The sequence below is a fragment of the Palaemon carinicauda genome, chromosome 3 (assembly GCF_036898095.1).
Source record: "Palaemon carinicauda isolate YSFRI2023 chromosome 3, ASM3689809v2, whole genome shotgun sequence".
NCBI classification, from domain to species: domain Eukaryota; kingdom Metazoa; phylum Arthropoda; class Malacostraca; order Decapoda; family Palaemonidae; genus Palaemon; species Palaemon carinicauda.
The window spans coordinates 76217126-76238532 of NC_090727.1; the positions used below are offsets into that span (position 1 = coordinate 76217126).

The following is a 21407-nucleotide window of genomic DNA, read 5'->3' on the forward strand; positions in this document are numbered from 1 at the left end:
GGATGACTTTGGTAGCGCCTTGGTGGCCGGAGAGAGAATGGTTCGCGGACCTAAGGAACCTCACCGTCCTACCTCCTTGGCCTCTACCCGACAGGTCAGACCTATTAAAACAACCACACTTTCAGCGGTTTCACAGAAACCCGCAAGCCCTTCGTCTTCACGCCTGGAGATTATCCAGCGGCTCCTGAAGAAACAAGGGTACTCCGGCAAGACAGCCAGGAGGATGTCGCTGTACCTGAGGAAATCATCCACAGCCGTCTACCAGTCTAAGTGGGCGGTATTCGTGAAGTGGTGCAGGGACAAGAAGATAGAGCCCTTGGAAGCGTCAGTGCCCGTGATAGCCGACTTCATGGTACATCTCAGGGACAAGTTAGCCATGTCAGTCCCAGCGATCAAGGGAGTTCGGGCGGCCCTGGGTCAAGTCTTTCTTCTCAAGGGCATAGATCTCCTCCAGGCATATCTCCATGCTTATCAGAGCTTTCGAACAATCATGCCCCCCTTCCGCCCCTAGAATCCGAGTTGGGACTTGGCGCGAGTCCTAGATATGTTACGGAAACCACCATTCGAGCCCTTAAAGGACATTGATGACAAGAATCTCACGCTCAAGGCGGTCTTCTTGCTGGCATTAGCCTCAGCTAAGAGGGTAGGCGAGCTACACGGACTGTCATTTGAGGTGGAACACTCTAGGGGATGGAAGGAGGTAACCTTTAAGTTTGTCACATCCTTCGTCGCCAAGACTCAAAACCCCTCGGTGTGGGATCCGAGGTTTGAGAGCTTTTCTATTCCGGCAATCCTGAATAAAGGAAACCCGGAGGACCTAAAATTATTCCCGGTCAGGGTTATTAGGAAATACCTTAAGAGAACGGCAAACCTCCGCCCGTCTATCAAGAATCTCTTCGTCTCATGGGGTAAAACAAAGAAAAACATATCCAAAAATACGGTTTCGTTCTGGCTCAGGAAAGTGATCATGCAAGCCTACTTAAAACAAGGACTTCCTACACCAGGGAAACCCAGGGCTCACGATGTTAGGGGCATTAGCACCTCTCTAACATTCGAAAAGAACATGTCAGTAGCTCAGGTTCTTCGAGCGGGAACTTGGTCCAACCAGTCGACCTTCACTGCACATTATCTCAAGGACTGTACGAGAAAGTCCCTAGACGGGTTTTCCATCGGGCCGGTCATCTCAGCCCTTCATTCGGTTTGACGGCTCAAGCCCCAGGCTCAATCGCGAAACATAAAGAATCTAGACACAAAGAGCTGAGTTCTATTTTTCCCCCTTTTCTCACTTTCTCGTACCATCAGTCGTCATCAAGAATATCGCTCATTACACAAGACGGAAATTCACCATATCAAGCACAACGAAGATATTGCAGAAGGGTAAGTGTTATATCACACTTATGAGTCTCTTATGTAGTTTTCCCTACTGTCCATCAGGGTCAGGGGTTAAGGGCACTCCCTCCTCCTAAGGTGTAAGTCTCCTAAGAAAGTGTTTCGAGGTAAGTCTCTGTGTCGGAACAAATCACAAATTTTAAGTAATTTGTATTTTTCCTAACAATACTTACCGAGAAACACTTTCGAGTTATGGCCCCCCCAACCGTCCCCGCAGTGCCCCACTGACCTCATGGTATTGTTCCTTACATAAAACTTACTGGCGAGTCCTTCTCAAGCCACGCGACCTTCATCGGGCATTGCCCCCAGGTCACGTTCTCTCCCGTTAATCAGGACAGTATAGAACATGGAAGTAGGGTAAACTACGTAAAACTCTGGTCGTCGGAGAGGAGTTACCAGTAACCTCCTAAGAAAGGGTTTCTCGGTAAGTATTGTTAGGAAAAATACAAATTACTTAAAATTTGTGATTTTTTGGAACCCTTTCAATTGAGGGTTCTTTACTTATATATACATGATCGCTATATCTGTTCATGTTTAGCGTAACAAATCATTATTTTTGGGAATCCTTAAGAATAAGGGTTGTTTACATATATGTATATATTCTTTATTCCTATATCTATTCATTTATTATTTTATATAAAATATTTTGTTACATCTTATCTAGGATTCAATACCTATTGCATTCTCATTCAAGCCAAAGAGTTTAAAAGTGCAAGTTACAGTAATGCTAAATTAGTGCAGTGAATTTTATTCAATATAGTGGAGGGTGCTTCTGTTCGGACCTGTCGTTATCCTAGCCTTAGACCTCTTTCAGGCTCCCGGACCCAGGGGAGAAGTAACGTCGATCGGCGAAAGGAAGCGAGAGGCATTAGCCTGGCGCCGAGCGTCTTGTAAGACCCGAACAGAAGTCCCCTCGAGCGTTCCTGTTGACGATTCCCGGAACGCTCGCCCTCGCTGTAGGTAAGGCAAGGTTTAAGTGTTTTCTAACATCAAGCAACTGAGCGTGATGGCGCGGTTGAGCGTGACGCCTCGCGCCAGGCAGCTGAGCATGGTGGCGCTCGCCAGGCGGCTGAGCGTGACGCCTCACGCCAAGCAGCTGAGCATAGTGGCGCGGCTGAGCGTGACGCCTCGCGCCAAGGTAAACGTAACGCCGAACAACAGAGCGTTGGACATCGAGCGACGCCACGCCTGACATCCAGCAAGGCTAGCTACTAATGCTGCTGTAAGAGTTTGACACGATGTTTGTAACTTAGTGCAACTTCTACACTGCTGTTTGAGTCTTGCATTGGATCACATATGCTGATAATAGCAATACTATAACCTATATAAACATGGTTTTTTGTCCTAGAGCGCCAGTCATCCATGAGAACCCTCTGAATGGAACTCTTTTAACCGTACGCGCCGAGCAGCATAATGTAGATCATTTTGCTAGATCGCTCGGCGCCTCGTCTTTCAGGACTCTCGGCGTCACGTCTTTTAGAGTAACCTATATAGACACGGTTTTTGTCTCAGAGCACCAGTCGGCCATGAAACCCTCTGAACGGAATTCTTTTAACCTTACGTGCCAAGCAGCATAATTTAGATAATTTTGCTAGATCGTTCGGCGCCATGTCTTTCAGGACGTTCGTCGCCACATCTTTCAGGATGCTCGGCGCCACGTCTTACAGGCCTTTCAGCACCACGTCTTATAGACGTTTGGCATCGTGCTCTGTTGGCCGCTCGGCACCACACCTTTCAGGACGCTTGGGGCCACTCTTCCAGGCGCCACGTCTTACACGTTTGACGTCTAACATCCAGCATGAGGCATGACATTGATCATGAGAACCTCAGCCTTTGTGATGACACTAGTTGATTTGAATGTTGAGATCACCGATCTCTTTTATCATAGACGCTTTTAAGAATGCGAAGTTCCTCAAAGTCGAGCGTCTACCTTTAGAGCAATGCAGTGACAGAGGCGATGTTCTGGCTTTCTTTGACACCAGTAGTCACGATCTTTACCAGACGTGTTCTGTTGAACATTGACGTCCTCCGGGTTGTGAAATTTAGCACAACGTCACTACTGCCGTTAGTCCTTTGTCAGAAGAAGACATTGACGATCACTTTTCTTCTTTGAATTTTTGTGTTTTCAGAAGGAGAGGATCCTTAGTCCATTCGTCCTTCGGTTGTTTAAGGAACTCATGAAAGTTTTTCGTAATGAGTTTCCAGACTATTTTAGCCTTCCTCTGAATTCTCTTGGGAAGGCGTCGAAAAGTCTCTTTTGACCAAGATGGTTCTTACCAGGTATTCAATAGAGCTTTAAGGATGTTTAGAGACTAATTGGTGTCTCAGAAGGACCAAGGATAGGCAGCTTTCGTTTTTTCCTTCGAATAGTCTGGCCTCTAGATCTTGTATCTGGGATACAACTCTAGTTGGAATACAAGAAGTCAGAGGTGCTCGTTTCAGCCTCTTGGGGTTGCATCCTTTCAGAAATAGAATTTCTTTGCACATCTCTGTCTTTCTCTCTTTCTCAGTAGAGTTGATCAGAGAGTTTCATCTGAGTTACCCAAAGGCCACCTAAGATTTGGTTTCGGATACGGTAAGAAAGGTTTTTCATCCATTCTTCTTTAGCCGCAAATCAAAGGAAGAATCTCCTTTTCCGAACTTTTCTCAGGCTTTTCGAGGAAAGACTTTCAGCAGGATAGCTACCAGACTTTCGAGGAACAGGGCAAAGCAGAGTCTGACTGGTTTCGCCTTCAGACAGTAGAAGCTAAACTCTACTACTTCTGGCAATTATTGGGAGAAGTTCGGAGCAGACCTTGGTCAGTTCTTCTTCTGAAAGAGGAGTACTTTTTTCCTTTTTTAGGGAAACCTTCTTAAGGTTTTAGCTCCATAGACTTCTCTCCCAGTTCTAGAGAGGAGTCTAGAGTATCTACTGCTTATGTAACAGTCTACTGCACTCAAGATCTGAGCCTCCCGGTTTAGGGAGGATTGGCTTCTCAGAACTCGTTCTTCCGATCTACATGTTGGATCTTCAGATAACGTTGAGCCTTTTTTGAAGAATTGGATCTTCTTGTCTACAAGACGAGTCTCTTCTGACACCATCAAAATGGGGATTCAGAGTCTAGTTTTTTCGGGCTTTTACGTCTCCCCTTAGAACCGTGCAAGCCATCTTAAATCTTTCTTTGAAATCCTTGATATATCTCTGTTCATCTTAGTTTTCCTGGACCAGGGCTCGTTTCCCAGCCAGTCGGGAGCTAGAAGTTGTTATCCTTTTGTGATATTTCTTCGTCCTCTCCTTTTCATCCTCGATCATTTTGGGATAAGGAGAAGATCTTGAGTCCTTATGCGTCCTTTTCGGATGCCATAAGAAGTTGCCTTTAGTGGTAGAACGATCCAGTCTATTCCAGTAGGTTCCAACCAAGAATCAGGCGTCCTCCAGGAGGTCCCCCCTTTTTTGGAACAAAGGACCTTAGGCCTTGTGTTGTGTTCCGTTACCTCGACTTAGAGGTGGAAGCAACACTAGGCTGTTGGCAAGTCAATGCCGATTTACCACAGCATTTGTTTTCTTTGCCAAGCTGGGCGGAATTCACTCGAGTCCCTTTACGGGACAGCGAGGAGTCTTTTCTCTGGGCAAGGAGAAGAATGTATCCTTCTGTAAGGTTCATTCAGTGGGAAAGAAGTTTGGCAGACTATCTCAGCTGGAGAATGGACTCTCCATCAAGAAGTCTGCAAGAATCTGTGGCGACTTTAAGTCGTCCTTATATAGGAGTCTTCCTTTTAGAGTAAGTTTTCTCAGACTCCTCCCTTAGAAAGGTACTTTTTATAGGAGCTTTAGAGACTTCTACCTCCAGGATTTATCAATCCATATAGGAGGTTTTAGAGAATAGTTCAGAATCAACCCAGTTTTCTCTTCCAGTATCTCTACAGCTTAGTTGCTGTTTTCCTGTTGTCACTTCGAAGGAAGCGCAATTGTGCATCTTCTTTCATTAAAGGATGCAGGAGTGTGTTTACGACTGTAGTCAGGCACAGTATCTTGCCTTTCGTTTGATAAAGTCCTACAGGAACTTCTCAAATTGTTTGAAACATCTAATCAACAAGGACTCGCCAGTTTGGAGTCTGGATATAATCCTGAAGTTCCTTATGAGTGACAAGCTTGTCCACTTGCATTCTTCTTCATTTTTAGGACCTCACTGTGATTCTAGTTTTATTAGTTCCACAACAACTATAAGTATCAGTGGATTCATGCGTTTTGTAAAACGTTGGCTTTCGAGATAACAAAGCTATCTGTTCATTGCAGTTAGGCTTTCTCACCGAGAATGACCACCCTTTTCAACCTTAATCCAAGGCTTTTGAGTTTGTGACTTTCGGATATGGTTGGAGAAGGGTTGGAGGGAGTCCTGTGTCCAGTAAGAACCCCATAGTTCTTCCGGGGCAGAATGAAAGAGTTGCGAGCAAGTCGAAGCTCTTTGGGGCTCGATTAAGTAGCCCTCGTTACAGATGTCAAGAATGTCCTTTCATTTTTCATCAGACTCTTATAGGAGAGGCTCGTGCAATTTACAGTGAGACTTGTCTCACTGTAATCTCACGTTCTTCCTATCAGGAAGACAGTGAAATTCTTAAATGCTAACTCAACTCGTGCTCTGTGGTAGTGTCCCTTTGGGAAGGAGTCATCCTTTTTGGCCTGAGTGTTCATTTGTTCCTATGTGCTTATTTTGCACTTATTGCCTGGAAGGAGTGCTTGACACCGTTAGGATGTCCCTGGGTGTGACTCCTGTGTATAGAAGTCCCTGTGCTCCCTTGCGACAAAACTCCAGTGTAGATGTTTTGTGTTTTTGCAAAGAACCTGTTGTAATTTACTCCCCGTTGGCAAGGAGAACTAGGAGTTTTCTCTCCCTCCTCTTCTTCCTCTCCTCCTCCTCCTTCTCCTTTCTCTTCGTCGGACATTTTTTTTTCAGGAAGAGGAATGTCGCCTATGAAGACCTTTCGGTACAGTTCCTTGGAATTTAACGATTGCTCTTCTTCGGGAGGGAGCGAAAAACGGTCAGCGCCGCTAACTGGTACATTCTGGGTTATTATCCGCTCTTGCACTGGTTGCAGGTGATTGGTCCATCTGGACTCAACTCCAACTCCTCAAGCAGTTGAGGGTAAATTTACACATCCTCCTGCTATAAGGGGAGAGGTAATCTTCATATGGTACGTCTCATCGAGAGCAGGACCAGTCTCCTGGTTGTCTCTTCTGGTACTGGGGTGCACCAAGTAGAGAGATGGTAGTCACGGATCCTTCCCCCTTGTCTTCCTGCGCTTCCTAGGATCTATCGTCATTTTTCGTGATTGAAAGCAGAGCATTGTCTCACCTGCTTACGAGTACCGGGCTGTGTTCTGTGGTTCTTACGAGCATAGAGCATTACGTCTCGTGCTTACGAATACGGGTCTGCGCTCTGCGTTCTTATGAGCAAAGAGCATTACCTCATATGCTTACGAGTGCCAGGCTGTGCTCTGTGTTCTTACAAGAAGAGATCCACATTCCCATCAAAGACAATATGATTATCATCAATTCTTCAGAAAATGCATAACTGGACTACAACACATACTTCAACTGATTCGTCCAAAGCTTAAGACGAGAAACTGAAAGATGGACGAGGTCTTTCAGTTGCCGAGATACATCAGGAGAGAGATTTCCTCTATACGTGTTCTAACTGTCTGCTTTGTTAGAGCAAGTTCTTTTGCTTTCCTTTCGATGCTTTCATCTCCAAGAGGTCTTGCATGTCAGTTGCAAACTGGCAAAAACCTTGTTTGATTTGTTAAATTTTATGGGATATTTTCTTTAGTTATTCCTAAGCTAATTAAAAAGAGTTTGTATAGAATTTTATTAAGAAACAGTTGAATATTAGAATGTTGCATACTAAAGATATAATAGAATTCTTAAATACTGTACAAAAAATAAGTATATAAATAAATCATAGTTGTTCCGACAGATACAAACCTTCGCTATTTATAGGGTATTACTTTTCGGCAACGCTGAAAACCAGCCAAGACAATTTTAGTAAGGGATAATTACCCCATCCGCTAGTTAGCGGGAGGGGGTTGGGGTAGACTAGCTACCCCGCTCACTCACACCTGTCGGTTGAGTAACCACTTTTACTTTTGGCTTGGTAGAGTGCAGATGTTCCGTCTCTCTCTCCCGTTAAACAAACTGCCTCGACTTTATTACTTTTTCTTTTTCTTTTGTGTGTGTCGGTGTGTGTATGGTTATTGTCCCGCTATGCGGACATGTCCAGGGATTGAAGGCTGCCACTGCGGCACCTTCGTGTCGTCCGTGGAGACGGACCCACACCGTTTGTGCCCGGCTTGCCGGGGAACTCAGTGTTCGCGGGACAACACCTGTTCCGAGTGTAGGGAGTGGCCTGCCTCCCAGTGGGAGAGGTTTGCGCGTGATAAGAAGAAGAAGTCTAAACGCGAATCTTCGCTTTCGGGGTCTTCCTCAATATTGAAGAAATCGCGGGCTTCTGCTTCCTCTACGCCCAAATCTCTGCCCAAAGCTAATCCTCGACCAGGCCCTTCCGGGGTACGGTCGAGCAGTAGTGCAGGGCTTGTGACTCCAGGTCAACCCTGTGGGATAGACGAGGATGGCGGCTCCCCTAGTGAGTCGGCTCCTTCTCCTCCCCCAGGGAGCGCCTGTTCTTTTCCAGACCTTGGGTCTGGTTCCGACGCCGAGGAGTTAGCTAACCCACCAGGGGCGGTGGCAGGGCTCTCTCCAAGGCAAGCTTCCCCTTCGGGGGAACATATCTCTCGTTCGCGAGAGAAGGTGGCCTCTGTGTATCGGCAATCTCCTTACGCTTTAGGTTCTCCTCGAGGGGCGGAAAGAGAACCTTGTCATAAGCGTAGTTCTCCTTCGGGCGAACTTTCCTCCCCTGCGGAGGATTTATCCGTTGACCTCAATCAGTCTCCCCCTCGGGCCGAGTCTGTTGTACGTTCCTCTCCGGAGGTTCGTAGAGTGGAGGGGTGGGTAACCCCTCTCCAACCCCGGGCGTTCTCCTCCTCAGGCTGTGAGGAGACGTCTTTTTGAACCTGCTGGTTCTCCTCAAGTTGATCCTTCGGGGCCTCTTGACGATCACCCTTAGGGTTGGCGTGATCGTGAGCCTTCGGGCTCTCGTCATGTTGATCTTGCGGGTTCTCATGATAGCAGGAGTCCTTCGGGTCTCCGTCGCACTGAACCTTCGGGCTCTCGCGACTTGAAACTTTTGGTTTCTCTTTACGCTGAACCCTCGGGCTCTAGTAACGATGGTAACGTTGAACCTCCGGGTTCTCGTACCGTCAGTCACATTGATCCTTCGGCATATCGTGACAGAGGAACTTCGAATCCTCGTTACGCTGACCCTTCGGGGTCTCGTAACCTGAGTTACGCTGAACCCTTGGGCTCTCGTAACTTTAGTCGCGCTAACACTTCGGTGTATTGTGACAGAGAAACTCCGGTTTCTCGTTGCGTTGATCCTTCGGGTTCGCGCAACACAGTTCACGCTGAACTTTCGGGTTTTCGTGACCAGAGTCATTCTTTTTATGACAGAGAGTTTTTAAACTCCCGTTGTGTTGATCGTTCGCGCTTACACAACACAAGCTATCGTGAACCTTCGGGTGAGCGTAGCAGTGAGTTCTCTCACTAACCTGAGAGCTCTCGCCCGCCCGACCAAGTTGGCGCGTGCAAACAAAATGACGATCATGGCGTGCGGGTTCATCCTATGGCGCGCCATATGTGCGAACATCCTGTTGCGCGCCATGCGCGCAAACCACCTACTGCGCGCGAGCAACCTTTTGCGCGCCAGGTGCGCGAACAACCTCATACGCTCCAGGAGTGCGCAATCGGGAAAGGCGCGCGCACGAGCTCCCTTCCGCCTACCAACAATTCGGCGCAAGAGTGCACGACCATCTTGGCGCTCACAATCAGTTCTCTCGAGCCCCTTAGGCCTCAACAGAGACAACAGTCGTGAGCCCAGACCCTATCCCCAAGGGTAGGCCTGTGCCAATCTTGCCTGTAGGGAAGCCTCCATCAGACAAGAGGGTTAGGAAACCTGCCCAGGTTCCTAAACCCAGGGAACGGTCCTTTCCTAAGGACCTTCCCCTTAATTCCTCCGGAGCCCGTGACCCGCCATGGCTTAGCATCTTATTCAGTGTAATGCGCCAAGCCATGAAGGGAGTCGTTCCCTGTTCCCAGTCCTTAGGTGATACACCTAGGATTCCCTTGTCGCTTCCTTTCTTCCCGGGGTCCTCTCCTCCCTCCGATCCTAGGAGGAGGTCAGAAGTTCCCGCACAGGCGGGTCCTTCAGGCAAGGGGAGACGGTCATCCCCTCGCAAAAGACCTCTGGAGGAGATTAGGCATGAACCTCAGTTCAAGACGCCACAGGCCAGGCCAAAGGGGGAAAGGAAAAGGATTCGTCCTTCGCCCCCCAAGGAGGATAGGGTTACTCCCTATGGAGACTCCTTCCGTTCTTTACAGGTTGAGATAGTGTCTAAGGAGGCACGACCTGCGACCGGATGGGATTCACCCCGTACGGCAGTGGACTTACATTCCACCCGTAAGCCAACGGAGTCCTCTAGGCCCTTGGGGACAGAGGACCTCCGGCCTTGTGGGAGGGAAACGAAGGATTTGTTCACCATCCCCAAATCCTCGGCCAGGCTTCCTTCCTCACTGCCTCCCAGGCAGCTGGAAGCGAGCACCTCCCCGGTAGTTTCCCTATCCCCAGTCTATACAGTTGACGACCTCGACCCACTCCGGGCTCCTATGGATGAGAGCTCGGACGTGGAAGGGCAGAGCGATCTCGAGGACGGCGCTCTGCCAGCAGCCGCTAGCCCTAAGCTTACAGAGGATGAGAGGAAGGAGTCGGAACACGCCTTCTGGCAGGTCCTAGCCTGCATCCGTTCCATTAATGGACTTCCAGATCCATCGGCAGCCCCTCTAGATGTAAAAGGAACGGTCCTTGACCAGATTTATGGCACTCAGAAACCTCATAGGACCAGTGCAGCTTTGCCCTGGTCAAAGGGGTTGAAGAGTGCCAAGCAGAAGACAGTGTCCCAGGCAATTGGGTCCACCTCTTCTTTCCGCTCCAACTCGTCCTCCAAGCTCCTACCTCCTCCGTATGTGTTTCAGAGGAGGTACTACGAGATCCTCGGGGAATCTCTTCCAACGCTGCCTCTCGACCACTCTATAGAGGCACTCTCGAAGGCCACCCCCTTCGAGAAACTTATGGGACTTTCAGTCTCCTTTTCGGCCTCTGAAATCCTAAACCAGGAAAAGGTGGCGAAGTACGCCATGCAGGCTATTTCATAGCTGGATTTCTGGTTAGGGTCCTTAGGACAACTGATGCGGTCTAAAGACCTGTCTCGGGAGTCCTCCAGGAAGTCTTTGGAGACTTTCCTATTGTCTGGCACTCAGGCCATCGAGTTCCTCTCCCATCAGGTAGTGAACCTTTGGGCCAACACTATCCTGAAGAGGAGAGATGCCGTCATAGGCAAGCTCTATAGACATCTCCCTCAGGCCGAAGTAGCGAGTCTGAGAAATGCTCCTTTCGAGGGCAATTGTTTGTTCCATCCCGAGGACGTCGAGCAGGTGGCAGAGAGGTGGAGGAAGTCCAGTCAGGACTCCCTCATCCAAAAGGTCTTAACAGCTAGACCTTCCCCCTCTCAGCCACAGCGGAAAGCACAGCAAAACCCGCAGCCGAAAAGGGCTAGAGACCCAAAACAGCAGGGTTAAAAGGATGCAAAGCAGGCCTTTCACAGCAAAAAGTCCTTCCGTGGAGGAAAGGGTAAGAAGGGATCTGGCCGAGGCCGGTCCCAATAAGACAGGCAATCCTCCCATTTGCCCACCTGTGGGGGGGATGCCTGCAAAGCCGCTGACAGAGGTGGCTTCACCACGGGGCCGAACCCTGGACGGTCGAGGTGATTCGTTCAGGGTATCGTATCCCGTTCACGCTCTCTCTCCCTCCACTGACTCGAGTGCCGATTCCATCGAACTCCTGTGCGAAGGGATCCGCACGGGAGTTTGCCCTCAGGGCAGAAGTCCAGTCCATGTTGGTGAAGGACACTCTTCAGGAGGTCCTCGACGGGTCCCCAGGCTTCTACAGTCGACTCTTTCTTGTGGAAAAGACGTCTGGAGGCTGGAGATCAGTCATCGACCTCTCGGCCCTGAATAGGTTTGTCAAACAGACACCTTTCGGGATGGAGACGGCCGACACAGTCAGACAAGCGATAAGACCCCAGGACTTCATGTGCACTCTAGATCTGAAGGACGCATACTTCCAGATCCCAATTCACCCGTCTTCCAGGAAGTATCTGAGATTAATTTTCAATTGGAAGCATTACCAGTTCAGGGTACTGTGTTTCGGTCTTTCCACAACACCCCAGGTATTCACGAGAGTATTCGCCCTAATTTCATCTTGGGCTCACAGAGTCGGCATCCGTCTCCTAAGATACTTGGACGACTGGCTGATTCTGGCAGACTCGGAGGCGGCCCTTCTCCGCCACTGAGACGAGCTTCTAAGGTTTTGCCAGGATCTGGGGATCGTGGTAAACCTCGAGAAGTCTCAACTGCTCCCCTCTCAAGAACTGGGATACCTAGGCATGCAATTAGACACCCTAAGGTACAAAACTTTTCCATCAGACGAAAGGATCCAGAGACTGAGGGAGATAGCGTAGGTTTTCTTCAGTTGGGAAGAGCTCCCAGTGCAGTATTGGCTTCGCCTTCTCGGTCACCTCTCCTCCCTGACCCGACTGATCCCCAACAGTCGACTCAGGATGAGATCCCTCCAGTGGCGACTAAAATCCCAGTGGAACCAACACTCCGATTCCCGGGATCACCTAGTCCGCATAGGGCTAGAGGAACAGTCGGACCTCAAGTGGTGGCTGGCGGAGCCGAACCTCTGTAAAGGGGTCGATCTTCTCATCTCTTCCCCGGAATTGATGCTTTTTTCGGATGCATCAAAAGAAGGGTGGGGGGGCTCACGTGCTGCACCATTACATCTCCGGCCAATGTTCCGAATCAGAAAGGTACCAGCACATAAATCTCTTAGAGATGAGGACAGCCTTTCTGGCCCTCAAAGAGTTCCACCAGATCCTGGCGGGGCACTCCGTTGTGCTGATGAGCGACATCACCACGGTAGTAGCTTATCTAAACAAGCAGGGCGGTACCTTTTCACAGCAGCTGTGCCATCTTGCAGTAGAGATACTCAGATGGGCAGAGGACAACTCGGTGACTCTCATCAGCTCGCTTCATTCCGGGCAAGAGGAATGTGCTAGCAGACAAGCTGAGTAGAGCGACTCAGATAGTTGGCACCGAGTGGTCTTTGAATCCTCTGTTAGCCAACAAAGTCCTGACTTTGTGGGGTTCCCTGACGGTGGATCTGTTCGCAACGGCCCTGAATTTCAGGCTCCCGTTGTACTGCTCCCCAGTCCCAGATCCCCAAGCTCTTTGGCAAGATGCTTTCCAACAACGGTGGATAAACCTGGATGCTTACGCGTTGCCCCCGTTCTGTCTGATGAGAAAGGTCCTCAACCAGGTATGAGCAAGCAACAACTTGCAAATGACCCTCATAGCTCCGCTATGGCATCACGCAGAATGGTTCCCGGACCTTCTGCATCTCCTCACGGAGATCCTGAGGGAGCTTCCTCCACAACACGACATCCTCAAACAACCACATGCCGACATCTTCCACAAAACCGTAGCCTCGCTTCGACTTCACGCCTGCAGACTATCCAGCACCTCCTCACACAGAGAGGCTTTTCGCAACCGGTTGCGAAAAGAGTGGCTGGACACCTCGGGAGATCCACAGAGGCAGTCTACCAGGCGAAGTGGTCAGTTTTCTGTGGCTGGTGTCGTGGAAGGGGTATCTCTCCCCTTGATGCCTCTGTTCCAACTATAGCGGAGTTTCTTGTATACCTTTGGGAAGAAATGCTCCTCTCGGTCTCGGCAGTCAAAGGCTACCGCTCAGCCTTGAGTCTCGCCTTTAGACTGAAAGGAGTCGATATTTCCTCCTCGGAACTTTCTTTGCTCATACGCAGTTACGAGCCTACTTGTCCCCAGGCAGAGCTAAGACCTCCCCCTTGGAACGTGGTTCGGGTCCTTAGGCTCTGAAGGGCTTCCCCTATGAACCACTACGCCAGGCCTTAGATCGCCACCTAACGTGGAAGACGGTGTTCCTGCTTGCTCTGGCTTCGGCCAAGAGAGTTAGCGAACTTCATGGTCTATCTGTTGATGTCTCCCACTCTAGGAGATGGGAGGAAGTAATCCTCAACTACATCCCTGAGTTTGTAGCTAAGACTCAAAATCCGGGTGTGCCTGACTCCAGGTTCGTCCCATTTCGGATAGAGAGTCTTCGTTCTGTAACCGAAGATCCAGACCAACTGTTACTATGTCCGGTAAGGAGTCTGAGGTGTTACTTAAAAAGAACAGCAAAAGCTCGCCCCCGTGAACGAGCACTTTTTGTCAGCACGGGGAAGGTCAAGAGGAGGGTCACGAGGAATACTATTTCCTCCTGGATAAGGAAAGTAATGGAATACGCACTATATCCAGATCCTCCGCTGTCCAACCGACCCAGAGCTCATGACGTCAGAGGCATTGCAATGTCTCTGGCGTTCAAGAAGAATTTTTCTGTGGCACAGGTATAGCAAGCGGGCATGTGGAAGCGTCAGACGACCTTCACAGCCCACTATCAGAAAGACGTAACCCACAGGAGCATGGAAACCTTCTCCATTGGTCCTGTGGTGGCCGCACAACAAGTGATCTAATGCCTCGGGCTCCTTGATGGACAAGTAGCAGAGGGTTGAGGGTTGAGGTTACCCGGGTTAGTCTAGGGTGAATGAAAAGAATGTCTGGCTCACTTCTTTCTTTCTCCTTCTCCCCCACTGGGGAAATAGCTCTGCAAGACCAAAGCATAGCTGACCTCACCCCTCTGCAGGTAAGAATCATTTCCCTTGTGCATCCTGAGTATGAATGAATACTTTGTTACGTTACCAATACCTCTTGAGGGAAGGTATTGGATATGTCTTAGAATCCTCGAGTTCCTACTTAAAGACAAGCCACCAGTCTCTCTCACACAAGCTTCTGCAGGTCGCTATCAGTGAGTTACCTTGTAACTACTTTGATTTTAGTGAGGGTAGGGTTCCTACTAATTAGATAAAAAACCAATTAGAATGAACCCCGGGTCATGACCAAGGCCAAATGGTAGAACTTCCTCCCTCCTTAGAGTAAGTCACCTTATAAATAGTGAAGGTTTGTATCTGTGTCGGAACAAATAACTAATTTGGAAATAATTTGTATTTTTCCTAGTATAGAAACCTGGAGCTATTTATACAATTTGGCCCGCCACCCTGTCCCCCTAGAAGTCCTGCCAGAAAAGAAAAGTGGTTACTCAACTGACAGGTGTGAGTGAGCGGGGTAGCTAGTCTACCCCAACCCCCTCCCGCTAACTAGTGGATGGGGTAGTTATCCCTCACTAAAATTGTCTTGGCTGGTTTTCAGCATTGCCGAAAGTCCATCCATCCATCCATATACCAAAGGCACTTCCCCCAATTTTGGGGGGTAGCCGACATCAACAAAGAAACAAAACAAAAAAGGGGACCTCTACTCTCTATGTTCCTCCAGCCTAACCAGGGACTCAGCCGAGTTCAGCTGGTACTGCTAGGGTGCCACAGCCCAACCTCCCACATTTTCCACCACAGATGAAGCTTCATACTGCTGAATCCCCTACTGCTGCTACCTCCGCGGTCATCTAAGGCACCGGAGGAAGCAGCAGGGCCTACCGGAACTGCGTCACAATCGCTCGCCATTCATTCCTATTTCTAGCACGCTCTCTTGCCTCTCTCACATCTATCATCCTATCACCCAGAGCTTTCTTCACACCATCCATCCACCCAAACCTTGGCCTTCCTCTTGTACTTCTCCCATCAACTCTTGCATTCATCACCTTCTTTAGCAGTCAGCCATTTTCCATTCTCTCAACATGGCCAAACCACCTCAACACATTCATATCCACTCTAGCCGCTAACTCATTTCTTACACCCGTTCTCACCCTCACCACTTTGTTCCTAACCCTATCTACTCGAGATACACCAGCCATACTCCTTAGACACTTCATCTCAAACACATTCAATTTTTGTCTCTCCGTCACTTTCATTCGCCACAACTCCGATCCATACATCACAGTTGGTACAATCACTTTCTCATATAGAACTCTCTTTACATTCATGCCGAAAGTAATACCCTATAAATAGCTCCAGCTTTGTATGTTAGGAAAAATACAAATTATTTCCAAATTTGTTATATTTATTTATATTTAAAAGTGTATAAAACATTTTAGCTCAGTTTCAGTGTACCATAGAAAAGTCATGGAAGAAAAATAGGAGTTTTTAATAGCAAAACGTACTCATTGTATTTCAGGTCATAACTTTAAGATTAACCTTAGACTCTTCCAGATCCTGATATGGCAACACTCGTTCATTTTCCCTCTTCTCTTCCAGGTAGTAACCATTAGGTGTTGCAAGACGAAAGGTCAATGTAGACTTAAATGCGTCGTGGTCAGTGATGGTGGCGGGAACAAGACCTGTTTCCTCATCTACATTGCGGACTTCCTTTTTGAATATTGCAATGGTAAGTCATATCTCTCTCTCTCTCTCTCTCTCTCTCTCTCTCTCTCTCTCTCTCTCTCTCTCTCTCTCTCTCTCTCTCTCTCTCTCTAGCCTTCTACCTGACCCCGTTCTTGCTGCCTTTCTTCCACCTTAACTATCACTCTACTTACAATGTTTTCTCCCAGTTGGACCTTGACACTGAAGGGCTTTCCTGGCCCCAACACCCAACTCTTATGAAGGAGGAATAAATTTTACAAGATATGTTTTTTATATTTGTAGCCATAAATATTATTATTATTATAATCTAAGACAAATAAAACTGTGTTTAGATTTATTCAAGTGAATTATTGTAGAAATAAAATTTTTGAGTTTAAAAAGAAATGACAGAATAAGAATCTTTTTAATCGCTTGTTTCTCGAACTAATCGACCTTCGTCTCCCGCAGGTGTTTGACAACTGCGCCGTCACCGTTATGATTTCGGTGGAACCGTATACGCTCGGACTTGGGATACAGCCGTCCAGGAGGATAAAGATAGACCGAGAACACTCAGTTACCCCAAGACGACGCCTTCTTGATCTATCTCTCGATGTTCTCGCCTACTTTCTCGCTTCGAAAATGTTAAGGAGAAGGTGAGTGACGATCCTTGCTCTTCGTAGCTGCCTAGTGTCATCTGTGTACTTTGTAGGGTACACTGTAAGCATTGCTAAATGGTTTCAGCTTCTTCTTTGTCCACTTTTTAACTGTCTACTCTATCTCCGTTCCAAATTTCTGTCTTTCATTTTTCTGTCCAACTTCTTCGATGTTCATACACAAATACAAATTATCATCAAACGAGGTAGTTATAATTGCCCGCAGGCGGCGGGGAAGACCCACTCGCGTGTGGGTCTGCTCAACACTCGCTTGAGATTCAGTTTGTTTAAATCTTTTAGCTTTTTCTTGATAAAAGGAAAATACAAAAGAAATTATTTTCTGGGTAAGACAAAAATGTGCGATATATTTTTGTGTTAATCTAACATATTAATTTCATCGTCCTTGTTCAGTATTGTATACAATATTGTGTTTGTATCTCAGGATTAAGAAAAATAGAACCATAAAGGTAAACAGGTTAACTTGAGAGACGATATAGATTCTTATACAGTTGATGAAAAAGGTTAAGAATTTTCTGATTATGTCTTTAATTTATATAGGACATATCTGTTTTGACGTTGTTACTGTTTTCAGAATGTTTTATTGTTAATTTGCTCTCATCATTTATCTATTTCCTTTCCTCACTGGGCTGTTTTTCCCTATTGGAGCCCTTGGGCTTATAGCATTTTGCTTTTCCAACAAGGGTTGTAGCTTGGCTAATAATAATAGTAATAGTACATGTAATAATAGTGTTTAGAACATATATAAGAAACATGTAACTCACCTCTATAAGGCAAAAATCCACTACATGATTCTGGCGTGTTCTAACCAGCAGGGGACGCATTTTCACACCTTCACATCTTGCAGTAGAGATACCGAGATGATTGAGATACTCTCAATACCACCATCGGCTCTCTCATTCCAGGCAGAGGAATGTTCTCTCCAACCATCCGAGCAGAGCCTCGTAGAGAGAGTGTACCTGGGGGTCTTTGGCCTTGAGTAACCAGCAAGTCCTGGTCTGGGGGACCTGATCGCGACAGCTTGGAACCTCAAGCTTCCGCTGTTCTTTCCCCCAGTCTCAGATCCCGAGACTCTGGCTGGATGCATTCCGGTGATGGTGGGACAACTTCGACGCCTGCGTCTTCCCTCCTTTTTGTCTGTGGAGAATGGGTCTCCACAAGACCAGGTTGTCTGTCAACCTTTCAATGGGAGAGCTCCACTGGGACTATGCGCAGAACGGTTTCTGGACCCTCTGCATCCCCTGACGGAACTCCCAGGAGAGCTTCTCCCACGGCACAGACTACTCAAACAACCACACTGCAACATCTTTCACGAACCGGGGCGCCGCTTCGGCTTCAGGCCTGGAGACACTACGCCCCCTCCTCAAGAAGAGACAACCCGCTACAGTCGCGGGACGGAGGTAGCGTCATCTGCGATAGTCATCCGCAGGGGTCTTCCTGGCGAAGTGAAGAGTCTTCGGTGGTTGGTGCCGTGGGAGATATACCTCTTCCCTTGAGGCCTCTTCTCCAGCAATAACGGTGTTATTGCCGTTCGGCGGGAGGAAACTTCTTTCCGCTCTCGGCAATGAAGCCTGTCGCTCAGCCTTTCCCTGACCTTCAGGGTTAAAGGAATAACTTTTTCCTGCCCGCTGGATCTTTCCTCGCTCATGCGAAGCTACGATCGTCCCTGCCCTAGTCGGAGGAAGACCTCCAACTTGGAGCATGGCTCGGACTTTTTAGTCCCTTAAGAGATCTTCTCAAGACCCTTTACGACAGGCCTCGGATTGTATTCCGTCTTGGGTCTCCTGCTCACTCTGGCCGCGGCCAGTGTGTAAGCAATCTTCTTGGTCTCGTACGACTCCGCCCTTTCTAAGGAAGACGGGAAGGCAACATTCAGGTTCGCTCCTGAGTTGTTGGCTAGACTCAGAATCTTGGGGTCCCGGCCCTTCGGTCCAATTCCTTCAAGATTTCGAGTCTCCATTCTGTATCTGATGTCCCAAAACCTTCTCTTTCTTGCCAGTAAAGGAATTGAGAGGTTAGCTTTGGGAACAGGTGCAGTTTGTCCTCAGTTGCAGCCGATCTGGGAGCACAAGGAGGACACGGGGGACTCAAGGACATTCATCTCGACCTGTCTCCAGACCCTCCCCCGTCACGTCGCCCTACAGCACGATGTTGGATACATCGCAACGTCCCTCGCCTTCGAGTAATACTACTCTGTGACGCAGGTGCTACAAGCTGGAGTCTGGAAGCGTCTAATGACCTTCGCAGCCCGCTTCCTGCAGGGCATGACCCACAGGAGTTTCGATACGTTTTCTATCGCTCTGTGATGGCTACACAACAGCTGGTCTAACCTCAGGCTCCTTTTTGGACAGGTAGCAGAAGGTTGAGGGCATTGTTATCAGGTTTTAGTCTGCATGAACGAAAGAAGTATGTCTGGCCCTTATTTCTTTCTTCATCACCCCCTCTACGGGGAAGCAGCATCCTGGTCTTTGCATAGCTGACCTCGAACCTCTGCAGGTAAACCATGCTTCCTTGTGTTCCGAGTATTGAGTCAATACTGTCGCGTCCCCCATACCCTGACGAGGTGGTATTGGGAACGTCCTAACCCAGAGTTCCTTCTGGAACTCCAGGTCAACTGCCTAGGACGGGTCACACTTTTTCCTTCACACACAAGCTTATATAGGCCACACGGTTCCTTGCGGAGCAAGGAACTTGTGAGGTGCAGGGACTCCTTTTCTCGAGTGCGACTCACTCGGATTCTGAGTCCCCGGGTAAAGCCAAAGCCAGTATGGCTGGGAACTTTCCACCCTACTTAAGGGGTAAGTCACCTAATGTAAATAGCGTGGTTTGTAATTTGGTTTCGGAACAAATGACAAATTCGAAGATAATTTGTATTTTTCCTAACCATACAAACCTTAGCTATTTACACATATTTGCCCGCCAGCCCTGTCCCCCAAGACAAGTCCTACCTCTAAGTGAAAGTGAGCATTCACCTGTGTGTGAGGGGGGGAGGGGTAGCTAGCTACCACTCCCCTACCCCCCCGCTAACTAGCGCGGGGGTAATACACCCTCGTTAAATTCTAATGGCTCGCCATTTCAGCTGCGCTAAAAGGTAAACCCAATGTAAATAGCTAAGGTTTGTATGGTTAGGAAAAATACAAATTATCTTCGAATTAGTCATATTAACACTTGGATACCTACAAGTACATCTAAATATTAAAAGGAATACTCTATTGCACATGTATACGTATAGACTTTGTCTAAGCAATTAGTTGTTTCGTGAAAAAATGTCACATTTAAGTGATAGGATTTGCCCAGCGGTGTTCCTCTCCTGATGGTGAATGAAGACGAAAATCGAAAGCAATGCAAACTTTAGAAAAGTGAATAACTATCAAGATTAATTCTTCCTAGAGTTTAGAATGATGCAGTTAGGCTTTAATGAATGATGAGGATATTATTCAAAAGTTCAGTAATGTATAATTGCTTCTATTATCTGTATTGTCTTGAGATATTCTTAAAAGGATGACTAAAATATTTAACTTTCTTTTTCAGATTATCGACGTCAGTACGAAGTACAGTAGAAGACTTAACAACATCACTGAAGATATATCTGGGGTATAGACGAATCCATAGACGATTTCATCAAGAATCAAGAGAGCATCGATAATTACACCTTTTCTTAATTTCGTTTCAGTGAAGTCTTGGGTTTTTTATTCGAATAAGAATAGATGTATTTTAGGTCCAAATGAAAGAATTGAATAATGCAAAATGTAAGAAAAAAACTCAATTTTGCTAATTAACAATTGAGTTTATTCTAGAGAGCTTGTGAATATATACACATACACGTAAGGTAGAATGTCTCGTGGAATTGTGGAAGATCTGAATAAGAGAATCACTGAAATATATGAAAGGTTTATGTAAAATTTATTTCGTTCTTTCATATTTACATTCTATGAATATTGTTTGTTGAAATTTATTTATTTATTTATTATTTATAGAAATGTACAGAGATGTCAGCGAGCTTAAAGATTTTTATATATAAGGAATAACGTTTTTATTTTGTGTTAAGTACTGTAGTATATATTTGAAATTCAAGATATTTTGCATTGGTAAGATGTTGAAGTTAATTCAAAAGTAGATTTATCGTTGAATTAGGTACAACATCCAACTCAGAAGAAGGTTCAGGTTCGATTCAGCTTCTAGAGAAAAGCGTCTTAGGAGGAGTTTCGCTTAATTCCGTCCGTTTTGTCGTTTCTATAAAGTAAATGTTAATTTCTCATTACTCGCAAGAAGCGTTTTATCGTCACTTTTGTTTATACTCGGACTCTCCGTTTTAACTTTGAGACGTCAGTGAATTGCAAACGGTTATTCCTAAATTAGTCATTAAGAAATACGTACTTTCTTTCGTTTGATCTATTGAGCAGTTTTTTCTCAAATTTTGTCTTTCAAAATAATAATAATAATGATTGAAATAATAGAAATATTCAAAATGATAATATAAATAAAGATATTTGAAATAATTGAAATTATAATAATAATAACTGATATAATAGTAATAATAATTAATATATTAGAATAATAATTTAAAGAATAATTAAAATGGTAATATTTTTTCTTAATCAAAGTAATTGAAATAATAGTTGAATAATTAGAATAATGATAATAATATTTAAAACAGCTAATATTATAATAATCGAAATAATGAAAATACATATAAAGAATTCAATATCAGATTTATTAAAGAAATAAAAGTAATATAACAACACAAGAAGTAAAACAATTGAGAATATTTTGTATGAA

At 46.6% G+C, this 21407-nt stretch overlaps 1 long non-coding RNA gene across 4 annotated transcripts in view; it reads left to right on the forward strand.

Moving 5' to 3' along the window:
- LOC137638344 (uncharacterized) overlaps positions 1-21112 on the forward strand; it is a 171802-nt gene extending 150690 nt beyond the window's left edge. Inside the window, exons 3-5 of one of the 4 annotated variants that reach the window (XR_011044081.1) lie at positions 15874-16003; positions 16426-16610; positions 20160-21110. This is a non-coding gene — a long non-coding RNA (uncharacterized lncRNA). Of the gene's footprint in view, positions 1-15873; positions 16004-16425; positions 16611-20159 lie in introns of all 4 variants that reach the window. The other 3 variants (XR_011044080.1, XR_011044082.1, XR_011044079.1) reach the window with 3 other exon arrangements.
- The last annotated feature ends 295 nt before the right edge of the window (positions 21113-21407 follow it).